The 19,162-nt window shown below is 41.9% G+C and overlaps 1 protein-coding gene across 1 annotated transcript in view; it reads right to left on the reverse strand.

Annotated features, from left to right (window-relative positions):
* Positions 1-19,162, reverse strand: part of PAPPA2 (pappalysin 2) — a 405,697-nt gene that overhangs the window by 367,925 nt on the left and 18,610 nt on the right. The gene's annotated exons all lie outside the window — the stretch shown is intronic.

The following is a 19,162-nucleotide window of genomic DNA, read 5'->3' on the forward strand; positions in this document are numbered from 1 at the left end:
AGGGCAGGCCTGGTGGTGACAAAATCTCTCAGCATTTGCTTGTCTGTAAAGTATTTTATTTCTCCTTCACTTATGAAGCTTAGTTTGGCAGGATATGAAATTCTGGGTTGAAAATTCTTTTCTTTAAGAATGTTGAATATTGGCCCCCACTCTCTTCTGGCTTGTAGGGTTTCTGCCGAGAGATCCGCTGTTAGTCTGATGGGCTTCCCTTTGATGGTAACCCGACCTTTCTCTCTGGCTGCCCTTAACATTTTTTCCTTCATTTCAACTTTGGTGAATCTGACAATTATGTGTCTTGGAGTTGCTCTTCTCGAGGAGTATCTTTGTGGCGTTCTCTGTATTTCCTGAATCTGAATGTTGGCCTGCCTTGCTAGATTGGGGAAGTTCTCCTGGATAATATCCTGCAGAGTGTTTTCCAACTTGTTTCCATTCTCCCCGTCACTTTCAGGTACACCAATCAGACGTAGATTTGGTCTTTTCACATAGTCCCACATTTCTTGGAGGCTTTGCTCGTTTCTTTTTATTCTTTTTTCTCTAAACTTCCCTTCTCGCTTCATTTCATTCATTTCATCTTCCAGGGCTGATACCCTTTCTTCCATTTGATCGCATCGGCTCCTGAGGCTTCTGCATTCTTCACGTAGTTCTCGAGCCTTGGTTTTCAGCTCCATCAGCTCCTTTAAGCACTTCTCTGTATTGGTTATTCTAGTTATACATTCTTCTAAATTTTTTTCAAAGTTTTCCACTTCTTTGCCTTTGGTTTGAATATCCTCCCGTAGCTCGGAGTAATTTGATCGTCTGAAGCCTTCTTCTCTCAGCTCGTCAAAGTCATTCTCCGTCCAGCTTTGTTCCGTTGCTGGTGAGGAACTGCGTTCCTTTGGAGGAGGAGAGGTACTCTGGTTTTTAGAGTTTCCAGTTTTTCTGCTCTGTTTTTTCCCCATCTTTGTGGTTTTATCTACTTTTGGTCTTTGATGATGGTGATGTACAGATGGGTTTTTGGTGTGGATGTCCTTTCTGTTAGTTTTCCTTCTAACAGACAGAACCGTCAGCTGCAGGTCTGTTGGAGTACCTGGCCGGCCGTGTGAGGTGTGAGTCTGCCCCTGCTGGGGGATGCCTCCCAGTTAGGCTGCTCGGGGGTCAGGGGTCAGGAACCCACTTGAGGAGGCAGTCAGCCGGTTCTCAGATCTCCAGCTGCGTGCTGGGAGAACCACTGCTCTCCTCACAGCTGTCAGACAGGGACATTTAAGTCTGCAGAGGTTACTGCTGTCTTTTTGTTTGTCTGTGCCCTGCCCCCAGAGGTGGAGCCTACAGAGGCAGGCAGGCCTCCTTGAGCTGTGGTGGGCTCCACCCAGTTCAAGCTTCCAGGCTGCTTTGTTTACCTAAGCGAGCCTGGGCAATGGCGGGCGCCCCTCCCCCAGCCTCGCTGCCGACTTGCTGTTTGATCTCAGACTGCTGTGCTAGCAATCAGCGAGACTCCGTGGGCATAGGACCCTCTGAGCCAGGTGCGGGCTATACTCTCCTGGGGCACCGGTTCCTAAGCCCGTCGGAAAAGCACAGTATTCGGATGGGAGTGGCCCGATTTTCCAGGTGCCGTCTGTCACCCCTGGAAGGGGAACTCCCTGACCCCTTGCGCTTCCCGAGTGAGGCAATGGCTCGCCCCTGCTTCGGCTGGCGCACGGTGCGCTCACCCACTGACCTGCGCCCACTGTCTGGCACTCCCTAGTGAGATGAACACGGTACCTCAGATGGAAATGCAGAAATCACCCGTCTTCTGCGTCTCTCGCGCTGGGAGCTGTAGACCGGAGCTGTTCCTATTCGGCCATCTTGGCTCCTCCCTCCTTCAGTTCTCTTAAGGATAATACCCACTCTATCCACCAAGCCAAGGAGTGATAAATTAGATTATGCAAATAAAATGCTTTGGAAACCATTAAGCTCAAACCATATGTAAGGTATTGTTACAATTACTTTATGATTACTTTATGATTATTATAATTGAGAAACATCTGAGCTAGCTGACTCTCAAATCTGTACATCTCTCCAATGTGAAAGAGTAGCCACAGTCCCACCACTACCCCCACCATACTCACACTCCTCCAAGGAGCTACTGATGCTATGTAGTGTGTGGGCAGAGCCCCATATCAGTTGGGCTTAGAAACAAAGGGAATTCTGACCTGGAAGCACATTTATACTGCAGAAAAGGATAATAGTTTTGACAAACCTTGATGTTACACAGACTGGGATCCAAATTTAGCTCTTCCACTGACTATATGACTTGAGGCAAATTATTTAATTTCTTGGAGTCTCAGAATATCATCAACATCAAAACAACTATTGTTATATATTCTGGAAATATCAAGAAAATATTTTTCTCACTCTTAGTGGAGAAACTGAAGGCCACTGAGGAGACAGAAATCCTGCCTAAGCTAAGAGGCAGCACAGCAGAGAAAAGAAGGAGAAGGACCATGTCTAAGCCAACTCTTCAGCCATCTGTGCATGGCTGTGCAAGGGAGACCTACAGCACTGGGCTCTCTGCACCCATGCTCTGTGAGCACCATTGAGTCTGCCCTCTAGTTGTGGAGATGTTTGTCATTCGCAAATCCTCACATCTTGCTGTTTCCAATCTCATTCATTTGACCCATTGGCATTTTGACACAGGATTCCATGCTTGGTGTTCAGGAGCATCCTGTGGACATAAAACCACAAGCTTTCCCAGAGTTAAAGAGCCTGTGTTCTGCTGTGTTTGACAAGTGCAGGGCATAGAATTGGAAGTCCTCAGCTCATATTTCATTTCTGTCACTTCCTCATGTGACCTTGCTAAATCATTTCATGTCTGTATCACATTTTCCTCCTTCAATAATATCAGATGAAACCAAACAGAAACTCCAGGATTAAAGCGCAGTGAGTAAAAATTAGAAATACTTGCATTTCCCAAAACAGAATGATGCTAATAGGAGCAAAACAAATAACTACTAGTGTTTTTAAGGAACTAATAGTAATAATAAATACTGTTCTCTTTTGATGTCTACTTTTACCATACATATAAAATAGCAACTATGTTTATTTTTCTCATGTATACATCTTATCAACTCAAATAACTTCCTTTGACAATGATCACCTTTCACAATCTGGTTCTACCTACATTTTTTTACTTAATTTTTTGTCTTTCCCCCTAATCTGCTTATTCAATGCTGTGGCCACACTCAGCCTCTACATTTTCCAAACATGTTGGACATGTTCAAAACTCTGTGTTTTTTCTCATACAAATATCTTCCTCCCTCCTCTAACTCCATGCTTATGTTCAAGCCCAGCCCAGATGTCACACCTCGTCTATGAAGACAGCTCCCAACTCCTCTCCAAACAAAACTAATTTTTCCCACTTCAGGACTCCTATAGCATCTAATCCACACAGATAGTGCATGACATACACCAGAATATATCACAGCTCTACGTTCTTCCTCACCAGACTGTCAGCTTCTTGAAGACAGAGACTGATCCATGTATATTTGAATCTCCAGCCTTTCCATAGTGCCTGGCACTTAGCCAGCATGTAGTAAATGTCTGATCAAAGAACAAAGTTATCTCGACTTCTCAAGAGCTACAGTCTTCAACAAGGTTATGAAATAGAGATTCATTCTTTCTCCTTTGGGCAGCAAAGCCAGTTAGAGAACCAGCCCTTGGTGAGGTTACAGGCAGAGCCAGCATATGATCATGTGTAAATCAGGTTTCAGGCTAAGAAAATCACCACATAGTCACCAGACATCTTTTGGTAGGTAAGACAGTCCATATTTCAGACTGGGATGCATGGTAACAAAAACCAAAACAAAGCCCTATTTGGGGCGTTGGGAACCTGAGATCAAGCTAGACTGTGGGCTCCTACCATAGATATGGTGTGACCTTAGGAGAAACAGTCAAGTGGCCTGGGTCTTTTGAACTTTTCTCATGACAGTGAAAGTCCACACTAGGGAGAACTGAGCCATAAAGGAGCCAGCTGATTCCTGCACTGGCTTCTTTGAACTCTGGTCATTTCAGACAAACATGCTCCCTGAGCAATCTGCAATTAATGGAGTCTGCATCCTTGAAGGGAGAAGATGAACACACATGAAATATTTGGAAGAAAATGGATAGCAACATACAACCTAGGACCAAATTATGCCAAACAGACATAGATTTCCTGCTTTTATGATTCTACATTTGTATCACACAAATATAACCTGGGATAGTTTTACAGGCAAGCAGAGAGGACAATTGTTTTTGCTGTGGAGCTTCAGCAAAATGGAAATACCTTTCCTGTTCTCCCTGCCCTATTCCCAAAATACCTCCATTATCAGGCTGCCTGCAAACTGAAGAGCCAACATTAAAAGTCTATCACTCATTTGAATTGACACTTCTTGTTTTTATTAAATTCCCCTGGAAGGGATAATGCATTCATCATAGGATAAACTAGTTTATCAAATCCTTTGAAAGACAGAAGATAGAGCAGAGGGGTCCTGGGACCTCAGTGGAAGAAAGGCTTATCATTAACGGAAAAAGAGAACCAAAGCAAAAAAAAAAAAAAAAGGCACCTAAAAGAAACTTTGCTTCTTTCCAAAACTCCCTAAGGACTTACTCTAAAAGTAACATGGCCCAAGCAGCACCTGTTCTAATCTGTTCTAATAATGACAGTCTTCTTTTCCTGGAGTCTGGTCTCGCTGGCATAGAACAAGATCCAGAAGGAGCTCCTGTCTGAAATCGTTTCACAAATTCACCTAAACCAATCTGACAAATATTTATTGAATATATACCACATGCTAGGTCCTTTGATAAGATGTAGAGATAAATAGCTGAATGAGCATCAGTCCTTGCTTTTAAGGAATTAATGATGGGCAGACAAATATATAAATGAATAAGTCTCATTTAGTGCCATAGATGCTATGGTCAATATAAAGCTCAAATTACAGAGAAGGCACCAATGGGCCCGAGCTTGTCCAATTTTTCACACTTTTATTTCTTGGCACTAAAAATAAATCACTAAAAGGAGACCCACATACCTAGACTGCAAAGCTAATAATCCTAACATGATTCTGATCTTCTATAGGGAGAGCAGACACAGAGGATTATATAGTTGGAAAGCTTGCCCCAAATCTGCAGTAGCTGCCACGGGACTCCAAGATATGGACAGCTGCTGCAGATTTCAGGCATTTACCTACCAATTATAACGTGTCACCAGCCTCTCTGGAGAACTAAGAGGATCAATATGGTAATATCTCCAAAGCATGTTACTTCTGAGTGAAATCTACTTTCTATAAATTATTCATAAAGGGTATTTGACTCAAGGCCTTGGAGACTGCAGCCCTTGGGAAGTTCCTCTATGCATTAGAATCCCATACATTAGAGTGGGGAGGTGCTAAGACCAGTTGTTTGAGCTTCAATTCCAATGCATGGCTGGTCTTGAAATCAATTAACCAGGCCACAACATGCAATTTTTAAATTATGTATTAGAGAACAGAACAGGGCATGATAGAAAGTATCAGAATATAGCATATATAGTAGTGTTAACTATTGTGTCATAAAACTTATGTTTTTATTACATTCACGAATGTGACAGCTCGTGTTTGTGTACAGGCACACATCACATGCATACACACTTGGTCACTATGTAAAGTATGGGTGGTGATCCACAGTTTGAAAATCACTACATTAGACAGCATGTACCCCAACCTTATTATACAGATTAGAGTACTCAGATCCAGATACGTTAAAATACTTGCCCAGAGTTTTACAGTTCATTAGTGGCAGAGTTAAAACTAGAACTCAGTGTTCTACCTAAATCTAGAACCAGACTCCCACTTCAGTGCCTCCCCAACCCTAACACAATGCACCCAAGATTCTGATGGAGAGGGCAGGTGATGGCAGAAGGCAAAAAGAGAACAAGGAGGGAGTGGGGGAGAGAGGAACCAAACCTTTGCGTCTTCTTTCACCAATATACACTAACCACACTGAACTTCTCTCAAGCCCATGAACAACCATGTTTCATTCACAAAGGAGTAGAACAAATGATAGTATTTACAAAGTGTTCGCTGCTTGCTTTGGGTCTTCCACTGTGCTGGATGTTTCGCACCTGAACCCTATATAAAGCAGATAATCTTATCATCCCAATTATTCAGGTGAAGAAGCGGAACCTAAGAGAGTTAGGGGCTGGTCTTAAGTCACACAGCTACTGAGTGACTAAGCCAAGATTGTACTCAAATCTAATTTTGAAGCCACTCTTGTACACCCTCTCCACCATCACCCTGCTTCCAGAGGCTCCCATACTATAACCATTTTTTATCTATACATACTTCTAAGTTAATTTTATATGTTATATAAACCAATATATATGGGGATAGATAGATGATAGATAGATATAAAATCTCAAATCCTCATTATTTTCCACAATTCAATTCATATATTATTGGATAAAGCTATAACATCCATAAGAGGTAATGACTTATGACCCAACCAGCTCTACCATTCTCTTATTAAAAAAAAAAAACAAAACAGGGAAGATGCCTACAAAAGTTTAACTACACTGGGAAATGAGGATTACCTGGGCCTATTTTCTATCCATGCAGAACAGCTAGAGAAACAACAATATCATGCAGAGAAAATAGAATAATAACATGAAGGTTTAATATCTCCATAGATACTTTGGCTGCTTACCCTTAAAACAGAATTTAAAAACAGCCCATTCCATTTTCTCTACTTACCTGCCTAAAATCCCAGGTAGGATTTCCACATCAACCTTGATGTTTCTGTGGAAATTAGAAGTGTCCTCTTAACTCAGTATTTCAGTTTAAAATTTAGAGACTGGATACTATCAGCCTTGGCCCAATTATCTTATTTTTCACTTCTTCCCTGTCCCTTTTATTGCTTCTCTTGTGTTATTTACACATATCTGACCCCTACTTGACTCTAAACCCTTTTGGGGAACAGGAATCACATTTTATTTGTCCTCAACCTCATTTTATTTGGCCTCAACCTCTACCCCTACAAGGTCCTAGACCAGGCCCTTGTAATAGTCACACTCAATAAATGCTTATTAGAGTCAAGGCAATGAATTCTTGGTGAACCAATCCACCCTAATTATCTCACCAGGTCTAGCTGTTGCAGAACAGGCCATGTTTATTCCATGAATACTGACCCCAGCCCTGGCCACCCACTTGGCTATTTCTGATTTCTAATCATGGTTTAGGACTTTTACTTTGGAAATTCAACAACTCACTTCCCAGTTGGATTCTGAGTACCTGGCCAAGGTTGCCAAAGTCAAAACCAACTCTAGCAAAGAACAGTAGCAAGGTCATCAAGTCTTCCAGGAGTCAGTCTTCCACAATAAGAAGGTAGGCTCTGGGGAAGATACAGAGATTTGGAAGCTGCAGGCTTTCTGAATGTTGCTGGAGGTAGAGCCTGTTTCAGAGGGGTGCACATGGAATGATGTCTCTAGGGTAGACTTTGGTCAAGATGGCCTTGACCAGCAACCCAGCCACTATTGACACAGAGGGCCACCTTTTTAGAATTGCTTATTTTGCTGATTCTTAATAATTACATTTATCCATATTTTATAAGATACGTTTTTAAATAGATGATGTCAAATTATGTGAGGGTGGTGGAGTGAGGGAAAGAAGATGAGGACTTTTCAGCTCTCTCCTTTTTTGAGGATCTGTGGAGGCCCTTTTGGCCATGTTTTCCTGGTTCTTAATCTCATACTTCACACTTTTTCCAGATTTGTTTTCACTTCAATTGTTTCCTTTTTTTTAAATCCAATCACTTCCCCCTTTCACATTAGCTCCTTTCCCTCCACCTGTAAACATTATCAAGCTATCTAATTACAAAGCCTCCTTCTTCAGAAGTCCTCACTGGCTCTCCAAGGCCTCCTAAACTTCAAGCGTACTTTTTTTCGTGCTCGCATTTAAGACCAACCACAATCTAGTCCCAGTGTGCCTCTCCCTCGCATCCTTTGCTGGATCCATGCCTATAGCCATACCCACAGTGGACGGCTCACTTGGTTTCAAAAAGTACCTATGCTTTCCTGCATCTAGGCCTGTGCTTGTGATTTTCCTCCATTTGAAAGCCTCAGTTTGCTCCCCACCTAGAGAATTAAGATGCCACTCAAATGCCACTTTCTTTGTGAAGTCTTTCTTAATTTCATAAAGTTGATACAATTTCTCTAAGTTCCAAATCTCAGTAACACTTGATGCCAAGAACTTCTCTTGTTGTACATATTCTACAGTGCACTGTAGAGATGTCTGTACCTGTCTAAGCATCCTTACTAGATTGTATACTCCTTGAGGTGAAGGGCTATGTGTTATACTATCTCTAAAATATCCCAGGCTCTGGCACAGATTCTCACACATATTAGCAAAGAAGACATTAATTCTTTGATTTTTTTAAAGTATTTTTGAGCACCCATGAAGGAGATCAAGATATGCCACTCCAAAACATGCTACTTTGGCATAAGGATTATTTTGAACTAAAGGCAATTGATAGACAAGAGATGCAAGAAAAGTTCTCCATCCTTCCTTTATCTGCCTAAAAGCAGGGCATAAATTTCCCTTTGAGGAGGGTAACTCACGGTACAAGGAAGGAGAAACCGATTCATCACTGGAGACAGGGAGTCACACCAAGATGAACTTATATAAACAAACCTTACTAAAATAACCCTTAACTTCCATTAGTTTCTTCTATATATTTCCTAGTCATTTTCCCACAATTTATCACCCCTAGAAGCCCAAATCCCCTTTCCTTTGTGTAGTCACTCCTCCACAATTTATTGCCCTTTGTACATAAGCCTCCAAGTCTAAATCCTTCTTTGAGTTTTCACTTCTTTTCTGTGAAATTTCATGTATATAAAAAGATTAACAGCAATGAAAGCTGTATGCCTTTCCTCTTGTTAATCTGTCTTTTGTCAGTTTAATTTTCAAATTCCCAATCACTGAATTAAGAAGATAGAGGATAAATTTTTCCTCCCCCCACCTACTATATGACAGGCATTAAGAATGCATCAGTGGCAAAATAAACAAAAATCCTGCTCTCTTGCAGCTTATATCTATGTATTTCAGTAGGGTGGTAGGAAATAGATCATAAACTATATACATATATATGTATATATATATGTATATATGTGTATATATGTGTGTATATATATATGTGTGTATATATATGTGTGTATATATATGTGTGTGTATATATATGTGTGTGTGTATATATATGTGTGTGTGTATATATATATATATATATATATATATATGTATATATAATGCCGGGAGTGGTAAGTGCTATGAAGAAAATAAAGTCGGTGAACAATTCTTTAAAAATAGTCCAAATATGGTTATAAGAAAATGCTTCCCTGAGAAGGTGACATACAAGCAAATAATTGAAAGAGTGGGAGAGTGAATCATGTGGCTTCTAGGCACAGGGAAGCGTAGGTGCAAAGATCTGAAAAGTTATATGCCTGGAGCATTTGAGAAATAGCAAGAAGTCCAGCATGGCTAGAATGGAGTGACACAGAAGAAAAAAGATGAGATCAGAGAGGTAATGGGGAAACACATCATTAGGGACTTGAAAGCCATTAATAAGGACTTTCACTCTGAGTGAGAAGGAAATCACTGGAGGGCTTTAAGCAGAAGACTGACGTAATCTATCTTATATTTTTACAAGGACACTTTAGCTGCCTTGTTGATGCTGAGATTGTGGTAACAAAAAGGCCAGAAGATTTCTGTTTTCCAGTCCAGCATGTGGGAAGCTTGGAAGTTGTCACTCTGTACTAACAAGTAAAAAGTGGAACAACTTGAAAAATCAACAACTCTTTTTACTTCTAAGAGAAGTGGAGCCACAGAGCAAACCATTGCCCCTTAAATTGGAGAGACTGATAGGTGAATATAGAGACTCATAACTTGCCAGAGCAGAAACTGCCATAGAAACTGGTGCTGGGGCAGGAAAGAAGAGAAAACTCAAAAAGCACAGTCTAAAGAGACAGATCAGGAATAAAAACCACACTCAGATACGGCAGAGAGTTGGAATTATCAGACTGGGAATTTAATACAATTATGATTAATAAGCTAAAGGTTCTAATGGATAAAACAGATGACATGCAAGAACAGATAGGTAATGTAGAGATGTAGAGAGATGAAAGTTTTAAGAAAGAACCAAAAAGAAATGCTAGAAATCAAACACACTAAGGGAAATGAAGAATGCCATTGAAGGACTTAATAGTAGACTAGACATGGCTGAGGAAAGAATCCCCGAGCTTGATGAAATATCAATAGAAATTTCTGAACTGCAAAGCAAACTAAAAAATGGCTGAAAATAAAGCCTGAACAGACTATCCAAGAGCTGTAGGACAACTACAAAAAGTGTAACATATGCATAATGAAAATATCAGGAGAAGTAAAAGAGAAAGGAGCAGAAAACGTATTGGAAACACTGACTGGTAATTTCCCCAAAATTAGGGTCACACATTAAACCACAGATCCAGGAAGCTCAGAGAATAGTAAGAAGGGCAAATGCCAGAAAAAAACTACACATATGCATATATATTATTTTCAAACTGCAGAATATCAAAGGCAAAGAAAAATCCTGAAAGAATCCAGAGGGGGAAAAACATGTTACCTACAAAAGAGCAAAGATAAAAACTGCATCTGACATGTCCTCAGAAACTATGCACATAGGAGGAGAATGGATTGAAATTAAAGTGCTGAGACAAAAGGGCCAAAGCAGGAAATCTAGTCAGGAGACAATGCCAGTGTCTAGGTGAGAGATAAAGATGGGTTGGACCAGGGAGGTAGCAGTGGATGTGGTCCAATTCTGGGTACATTCTGTATGTAGAACCAATACAATTTGCTTTCAGGTTAAATATGAAATATTAAAGAAAGTTTCACTTCACCGTTTTGGCCTGAGCAACTGCAAAGGTAGAGTTGCCATTTACTGAAGACTGGGTTCACAGGGTGGAAAGCCCTCCCCTCAGGAGCCATCGTGGACGAGTTGCAGCTTCTCCCCATTCCCTCTATGACATCTCTTCACCACTGGCAATCTTCCCTTTCTTGAAGCAGCCACGCCCCATTAAAAGATGTCTGAGGCTGGGTGTGGTGGCTCACGCCTGTAATTCCAGCACTTTGGGAGGCCTAGGTGGGTGGATCACAAGGTCAGGAGTTTGAGACCAGCCTGGCCAATATGATGAAACCCCATCTCTACTAAAAATACAAAAATTAGCTGGGCGTGGTGGCAGGCACCTGTGTTCCCAGCTACTCAGGAGGCTGAGGCAGGAGAATCACTTGAACCCGGGAAGCAGAGATTGCAGTGAGCCAAAATCACACCACTGCACTCCAGCCTGGGAGACAGAGCCAGACTTCGTCTCAAAAAAAAAAAAAAAAAAAAAAAAAAAAGATGTCTGAGTTTCACCTAGGGGAGGAGAAGGGCTCCTTCCTTTTTTCAGGTTCCCTAGGCCCTAGTAGTAGCTGCTTTTTGCATTTAATACTTCTATATCCCTCAGAGTCCTTTTTTACCTCTTCTCTTAACCAATACACTAGCAAAACAATAGGCTAGCATAAAACAATTCTTTGTATTGTTATTTGTTTCTGTTCAGATCACTAGTGTGGTTTCTGATTGGGCGCTGATACAGTCACAGAGAGGGAAAAAGAACCAGCAAAAGAGCAGTCAGCAAAGGACAAAGACAGGTAGGGGATCTGGAATCCCAAGTATAGAAAATATGGCAAGACTAGAGAAGTGATCCAGTATGTCCAATGGCACTGATGATCATGTACGAGGAGGAATAAGAATTCACCATGCTCTTCAGCCACATGGAGGACATTTGGTAACCTTGAAAAGGGCATCCATCACCTTTACCATGCAGCATCTTGCCCTCAATTCATGGTACTAGAGCTCTGATTTTCCTTAGGATGCCCCCATCCTCCTCCCTCATTACATGTAGTTTGGGCAGGTTTGAACCCAGAGCAGGGCATGTGACCTAAGCCTGGTCAGAGTGCGACACTTCTTGGTTACTGTGATCAGTTCAGGGATGATGAGCACATAACCCAAGCTGGTCCAATAAGATTCAAACCAAAGACTTTTACTGGAGCATCTGGGAAAGAGGAATTCTTTCCCCACTGAACATCAAGCTGAGAAGATAGGGCTATAAGCCCAGAGATACTAGCAGTCGTCTTGCCACCAAAAGGGTAGAGTCTGCCTGAAAATAAAGCCAACACAGAGAAAACAGAGCCAGGAAAAAAAAAACAAATTCTTATGGTATTTCGGTGATCCTTGTATTTAGCTGAGCCTGAAGCTGTCCCTGGGCTTTTTGGTTACATTAAAAAACTCATTTTTCCTGTTCATGCCAGTTGGAATTTAATGATCTTCACTTACAACCAAAAAGTGAAGAGCAAAATAGTAACAATGTTCAATTAGCGCTGTAGAAATAAAAACAATTGATGAGTTTAGTGACTCTCCCAAAGTATCCATGATGAAGTTGAATCTATAAGACAGGTCTCCTAACTCTAAATAAACAGTACTTGCCACTATATCAAACTCTCCTCTAATAAATGCAGCTGCATTCATTATGACTGACATTTACACAGAACACCTAAAGACTGCCATTATTCAGCTTAGGGAAGAGAAGGATTTGGACTAATAGATTTCAGTATGACTGGTAGACTTTTCTGAATTGCGTTGAATGGCTGTCCTCTTTTACCTCTATGCAGTGAGATTTTTTCACAGTGAAGAGAAGAGAATTTCAGAGTGGTGTGGTATTGTGATCAAAGGAATTAGAAAAACTCTTTATTTTGATATTAATTAGGAAATGTGTACAGATAGAACCTTTTAAATGCATCTATTCTTGTCCGGCTGTGGTGGTTCACACCTATAATCCCAGTACTTTGAGAGGCTGAGGCGGGTGGATCACTTGAGGTCAGGAGTTAGAGACCAGCCTGGCCAACATGGTGAAACCACATCTCTACTAAAAAAAAAAAAAAAAAGAAACAAAAGAAATACAAAGATTAGCCAGGTATGGTGGTGCACACCTGTAGTCCCAGCTACTCAGGAGGCTGAGGCAGGAGAATTGCTTAAACCTGGGAGGCGGAGAGTGCAGTGAGCCAAGATCGCGGCACTGCACTCCAGCCTAGGTGACAGGGTGAGACTCTGTCTCAAAAACAAACAGAGAAAACAAAACAATAAAAGTATCTATTCTTGTCCAAGATCAGAGGAGTATAAGTCATAGCCTCAATTTTTTTCTTAGCCCCAAATGCTAGGATTAAAAGTGATTTGCCCCTTTTATGAAGTCTGCAGCAGAGAATAAGCTAATTTGACAACTGGTCACCTCAGCAATGGGTAGCTGAGGAAATCTACTTCCTAAGGCAGTCACAAGTTCATATTAAACCACTGTTTTTCTTCTGGAAACCTTGCCCTGGCCACACTAGGAGATGTCCCTGGTTGGATATAAATTTAGATTTTTGTGAGGTAGACAGACTATTCTGTCTCAAAGCTGCCACATGGCATCACTCCAGAGCCATGTCAAAGGCCCCAGCATAGGAGGACAGCACGATGGCCCTGTTGCCGAAAAGGTGCTTTGTCTGTGTGTGTGTGTGTGTGTGTGTGTGTGTGTGTGTGTGTGTGTGTGTGTGTGTGTGTGTGTGTGTGTGTGTGTGTGCTTTAAAATCTCAGCGCTTAAATCAACCAATGAAATATTCATGGAATCTAAAGTAGTGGGCAAACTAACGGCTTCCTTATGGGAATATCAATATTCTTGGAGCCAGTCTTAATCCAATATTCAGAAAGCTTCTCTTCCCCCTTCGTCACTTTGCGTTCAGACTTATTTTCAGAAACCCTCCCCTCTTTCACAATCCTGCTCCATTAATAGACTGGGTGGTGCAGGTAGGCCAAGGGCAGAACGAGGTGACAAGAGGAAAGCACTGCGGGGTGGAGGTGCAGGCCTAGGAGAGAGGAGTACTCCCAGATGCAGTCACAGGTATGCCCAGGAGAGGCGTTGAAGGTGGCTGCTGTGGGAAGGTGGAGAATATGTGCACAGTCGGGTGACTGGCTTTAGTGTTTTCGTCTGGTCTGGTCTATGATTCCAGGTATGAACGTAGGATTTTCCTTCCTGGCAAGAGCCTGAGGGAGGGGTGGGGAGAGGGAGAAGGGGTGGTCCTAACTAGTGTCATGGAAGGAAATTACTGCTGGAGAAAGAAAATATTTTCCTTCATCCATTCTCTGTGAAATGTGTACGCCCCTCAAGAGTGTAGAAAGAGGTACAGGATGAGCATCTGTAAGGGCAGACCTTGCCCAGCAGACAGCTCCCGGTGCTCATGATGTCTCCTGCCTATCCCCTTCCTCACCTGGCCCTTCCAGCCTTCCCGCCTCCACGCCCCACCACCTACTTGCCTTCCCTTAAGGTGGGGTGGAATTCTACATCCTCCTTTCCCTGCTTAGCCTCTCAGTTCGGACTGCCAAAAATGGGGCCAGTTAGGATGGTGGTTTCCTGATGTGGGTACCTGTCCCTCAGAACTGGAATCAGGCCTGCCAGCTCATTCCAGGTCAGCCTGCCCGAAAGCCATGGAGTGGCCTTCTCCCCAGGGCTGCTCTGTGTTACTGAGACTTATCCAGCACTGCCCTTTCGGGTGCCCCACGAGCTGGGGAGGCATAGAGACTTCTTGGAGACTGTTGCACAGAGCAGTACTGCCAAGCCAAGCTGGGCACAGAGGAGGCCCAGTTACAGGTCAAGAGAGGTAGGTGTGGGCTGCAGGGCATGGGGAGGAGGCTGCTCTCCACACAGACCCCTCCCCCACCTGCCAGCTTCTCTCCAGCAGCAGCTGGTGAGCACCAGTGTTCAACACTAGGCTACAGAGGTTGTCAGGCAGCTAGAAATGCCACTCTATGGCCAGTGGGAGGGGGAAAGGGGCTCTTATCCTCGGACACTTCCCTGTGTATTTCTCTTCTACAGGCTAAATCTTCAAATCCAAGCTTGTGAATGTAATTCTTTTCTAACTTTCTATGCTTTAAGATTGATGTGCTATAAATGTGGGGAATACAACAAGGACGGTCAATGTTACGAATCGTTATTGTATTTTACCTTGCATGCTGAGGTTCCTGACTGCAGTGCTTGGAGAAGAGAATTTCCTAAATTCCATGCAGAAAGCAAGGTATTCAAACTTTTTCTATAGAAGCTTCAAACTTGTTAATTACTGAATATTGTAGATGACTGACAAGAAGAAAAGTGCAAGGAATTAACAGACCATGAGAGGACCCTCCTTTATTCATTACATTTCTCTAACCCAGTCCCCTTTAAATTACCCAGCAAATACCTACAAGAATGCCAGAGGGTACACATAGCTTCCTGCCCTGGAATCACACTGTCTCCTCCCTAACACCTCTCCCTTCCCAAGGCAGTCCTCTAAGTCAGGGGGTGCGATTTCCTAGGGATGCTTGCCTGCTAGCCTGGTGAGCAGAGTCTGCTATACAATTGTCTTCACTGCTGTGATGATGCTGTGAAGGCCAAAGAAGAATCACCACTGCCTTTTTTTAATGATCTGGTGAGTCCTTAAGAGATGCTTCTCCCACCTTCCATCCACCAAAACCTCCACAAGAAGAACAACAAGCCAAAAACCAGTTAGATCCAAAAGAGATGGTTCTAATGCTGCTGACTTACACTCTCCCAGAATCTGGCCCCGTGCTTTAATTCGTTTACTAGTTGTGTGGCCTTGGGAAAATTATTTCACCTCTCAGTGCCTTAGTTTCCTCATCTTCAAAATGGGGATAATAGTATCTACCTGATGGGTTGCTGTGATCATTAAATGAGTTAACTTATTATTATTGGTGGGTCCAAAATGTTTTTTGAGTGAAAAAATCCTTGTCAAGTCCTTGTGGAGAAAATATCCTCATCAATGGATTAATGTAAAGATACGAAAACAGCCAGTCTGCCCTCAAGGCCCTGTATAACTTAGATCTTATCTCCATCCAACTTGATCCAGCCCCACCAAAGGGTCATCAAAGTTTAACTCCCGTGACATAAATAGGTGACCATGATATAAATATGTGTACTTATAATGTGGTCTGCATACATAAATATAAATGAGGACTTGGTCCTCATCCAAGACAAGCAGGAGAGACTTCAACAATGGTTGAGCAAGATTACCCTTTATCTTTGAACTCAAGAGCAACGAACTGGGTTCAAAGGAGAGGACTGGCCAGTCTCCCTGGCCATTCTCTGTTTTGCCTAATCAATGTCTCAAGAACATTGTGGCATAATACTCATGGTTAAGACACATTCTCAAACCCAACTGAGATAAAAAATGAGTCCACTGTTTGAACGTACATCTGGGATCTGATGTTATGCCAGTAACTATCATGAGGCTGTGATTGTTATTCTGCAATGCACCCTGCCAAATACTTCATGTTCTTTCATTCAGTCCTCATGAAATCAGTAGGTAGATTCTATTTTTCTCCGCATTTAACTGATGAGGCAACTGAAACTAGGAGAGGTTAAGTAACTTGCCCAGGGGCACACAACTAACAAGTAGCAGAGCCAGGAACCAAATTGAGGTTTAACCAACTCCTTCTGAGTCTATGATCTTAGCCATTACCCTGTACTCCAAATTACATTCAAGTAATTTTTAAAAGGAATTTTTTATATCAGAATATATTCCATTGGAATGGTTTTGTGAAATCAATCTGGATTCTTCACAAAGATTCCTCAATGTCTTCTTATTGAAAATAAAGCACCTTTGATGGCTCATGACCCATAGTCTGGCACAAGCTTCTTATTCTACAGTCTTTTTAATAGCAGAAGCCCCTCAAAATATTCAGCTATAGTTCCTATGCAAGGTGATCAGGCCAGCAGTTTCCAGACCTGTTACATTAGGTATTGCCTAGATGGTCTAACAGCTACTTATTGAACCTCCATAATTGTCCCATGGCTTTAAGAACAGATAACCCAGCTGTTAACTTGGAAATAGTTTGACTTCTCTGGTGTTCATTCTCTCCTCATCCATACTTGAGACAGAGGTGAGTCTGGGATCCTTATAGCAATGTTTTTCAAACTATTGCTATAAAGGTTGAGCCCCTTTAGTGGGTCATAAAAGTAATTTTGTATGTCTAGGCCAGCATATTTTATTTTATTTTATTTATTTTTTAATGTTTTTTATTTATTTATTTTTTGAGATGGAGTCTCACTCTGTCATCCAGGCTGGAGTGCAGTGGCGCAATCTCGGCTCACTGCAACTTCCACCTTCCAGGTTCAAGTGATTCTCCTCAGCCTCCTGAGTAGCTGGGACTACAGGCACACACCACCACTCCCAGCTAATTTTTGTATTTTTAGTAGAGACAGAGTTTCACCACATTGGCCAGGCTCATCTTGAACTCCTGACCTCATGATCTGCCCACCTCGGCCTTCCAAAGTGCTGGGATTACAGGCGTGAGCCACTGCACCTAACCATAACTTTTAATTAAACTAAATAGTATAGTTTAGAGAATGGAGTATATCACATGTATTTAGAGTAAGTAGTGTTGCCTGAAACTTATTTTAGGTGTGCATGTGTGTAATAATGGATCACAATAAAAAATGCATGTTTTATTGTTGATCATGAGTAACTGTTTGAAAGCCCTGGTTTTACAATTTAAGCCTCATAACCCCCAATTCTTGAGCCTTCAAAGGGAAGTATGAGCATGCAGCAAGGTCACAAGAAAGGAAATGCAATGAGACTCTGATCCTGAGAGGAAGTGGGGTGGTAGATTTTGATGGTAGAAAAGAATAAAAAACTGTCTTTTTCATGCAGAACTGATTTCTCTTCCTGAGAGCAGTTAGATGAGATTGAAAGGCTTCCCTTGAAAGGCTAAACGGGATGAGAAAAGTGCCCAGGAAACATAGACATTGCTTAAGGATGATGGTGGCTCATGTAAAAGTTCTTGTAAAAGCATTTAGAGGATTTTCGAGGTCCCGGTGTCTCTCCAACATGGCATCAGGTCCAAGAGCACGTGACTCCATCTTTCCCCAGGCAAATATCCAAGTGCAAACAGAAGGACATAGACTATTGATTTCAAACTGATTTCACATTAGAATCTTTTCTAAAAATACAAATTCCAGGGCATCCTCCCTATACATATAGAATCATAACCTCTAAAGAAGAACCCAGGAATCTGTCATTGTTAAAATCTTTCTAAATGATGCTGATAAAATCATCCTAGTCATGGTTCCAAAACTGGCAGTTGAGCCAAGAGATCAATTGAAATGAAAAGGCCTCTTGAAGTGAAGGTCCAAAGTGCTAGCTTTTCATTTTGGCAATCTAGAGCAATTGTATTAGTGGGCCGGAGTTCTTGAGTCTAGGCAGGAGTGCCAGACAGATTCTTTATACTCTCCTGCTACTGACCTGGCCCACTCAGACTCCATCCCTGACACTGTCCCATTACAATAAAACAAGTTGCACAGAAATAGGACTGAAAATAACAGTAACCATCTGTTTTCCCTATCACGGTGGGGACATGAGCTTCAGCTTTTGGATTCAGGACCACAGGTATGGCAGAGAACAAAGTATATTTAGTGAACAATAAACACTGGGATTCCTCTGTGTGCCAGACAGTATCCTAGATGCAAGGTCTCTGTTCTCCTGGAACACACATTCCAGACAAGAAACCCAGATGCTTGCTGATATTTTTTTGAACCACATTTTACATCACTAAGGACTCAGACATTGGAGTATTGGAAGGAGAGAGACAGGGGCTTTCTTGAGACTGGATTTTCAATATTTTCTCTCTTCTAACTCTTGTAAAAGGATGCTGTGTGGTAACCAGAAAAGATATCAGGGGCATGGAAAATGATCCAGCTTTATAAAATAGTCTTCGCTCCAAAATTTACAAAAACATTTTAAAGTCACAGCACCAAATAACTACAGTAACTCAGAAAAGCCAGTGCCCTACGAATATTGAAAAATTGCACACTGCCTGCAAGCCCAGTAATTATTCTTGGTTTCTGTTTCTCATTTTCATCATAGGTATTAGTTAGGTGTCTCAATGGAGATAATTCAGCTTCTTCCCTCTAACATTTCACCACTCCAATTTTTCAGACTTTCTAAATTAAGTGGACCAATGGCCATGGCTCTTTCCCTCCTCCCTAAACCACTTCCCTCTCCCATCCTCCAAAAAACAAAGCAAAAGAACACCCTAAAATTGCTAA

Source organism: Pongo pygmaeus, chromosome 1 (genome assembly GCF_028885625.2).
Source record: "Pongo pygmaeus isolate AG05252 chromosome 1, NHGRI_mPonPyg2-v2.0_pri, whole genome shotgun sequence".
NCBI classification, from domain to species: domain Eukaryota; kingdom Metazoa; phylum Chordata; class Mammalia; order Primates; family Hominidae; genus Pongo; species Pongo pygmaeus.